Here is a 1,395-nt window from a genome sequence, read left to right as displayed (position 1 = left end):
GTCTAGTGCCAAGAGCCTTTCTTCGTCGAGGTTGACAATTTCATCTAGCATCATATTCCAGTAAACGTCGCTTGGGATTTCTTCTTGCCTTTGAATTCGACATGATTGCAAGTATACCTCTGCGGGCAATACGGCTTTTGGCCATAGGCCAGTCGAAAAGGCGTCGTTCCTGTCGCTTCCCTTGGTGAATTCCGGTAAGCCCATAGGACTTGGCTTAAAGATTCATGCCAGCTTTTTGGTTTTCGACCCACATGCTTCTTGATCAAGCTTATTAGGACTTTGTTGGCTGCTTCTACTTGGCCATTAGCCTGAGCGTAGTAAGGGGTCGAGGTCAAAAGCTTGATGCCCCAAGATTCTGCGAAGGCTGCCACTTTGCGTCCCACAAACACCGTGCCTTGGTCCGTTGTAATGGACTCTGGCAATCCAAATCGATATACAATGTGGTTTTGTATGAACTCGATCACCGTTTCCTGTGTTACGTTTTGTAGTGGGATGGCTTCGACCCATTTAGTGAAATAGTCGACTGCCACAATGATATACTTGTGCTGCTTTGATGAAGCTGGGTGAATTTCGCCAATTAAGTCTATTGCCCATCCCCTAAAAGGCCATGGCTTGATAATAGAGTGCAATTCACTAGCTGGCACATGCTGGATTCCTGAGTGTTTTTGGCAATCTTGACAACCTTTTGCGTACTCGATGCAATTTTTCATGATAGTTGGCCAATACAAACCTTGTCTAAATAGAATCCATTTCATTTTGGCCCCTGCTTGGTGAGCACCGCACAGGCCATCGTGAGCAGCTGATACTGCTATAAATGCGTCGTCTTCGCTTAAGCATTTCAACAGTGTGCCGTCGACGTTCTTTTTAAACAACTCATTGCCTAAAATGGTGTAACTTAGAGCTCTATACTTGACTTTTCTATCAGTTGACCCCACTGGATTCTGCAGGTATTCGACAATTGGCTTTCTCCAATCGTCAGGAGTTAGATTATCAATGACCATAATGTCGAGATCTGAAGGACTCAGTTTTTCTTTGATCTTGATTAACTCTGTTAACTTTAGTCTATCTATCATATACCCAGAAGCAATCTGCGCCAATTCATTGGCTTCTTGGTTCTCTATTCTAGGAACATGTCCTATTCCAGCTTCGTCGAATTTAGCCAACAAATTGCTTGCTTTCACATAATATTTGGCTAGATGCTCACTAACGCACTTGTATTCTTTGGTAAGCTGCTTTACTACCAACTCAGAATCCCCTTTCACGACAACATTCTTTGCCCCGAGAGCTAGCAAGATCTCGAGGCCTGATATCAGTGCCTCATACTCGACCTCATTGTTCGAGCAATTACTCTTGATCCTAAATTTGAATTTAGTGGGGATGCCCTGCGGGGACATG

This window comes from Lotus japonicus, chromosome 5 (genome assembly GCF_012489685.1).
Source record: "Lotus japonicus ecotype B-129 chromosome 5, LjGifu_v1.2".
In the NCBI taxonomy this organism is placed as follows: Eukaryota; Viridiplantae; Streptophyta; class Magnoliopsida; order Fabales; family Fabaceae; genus Lotus; species Lotus japonicus.
This window is presented reverse-complemented; position numbering follows the sequence as displayed.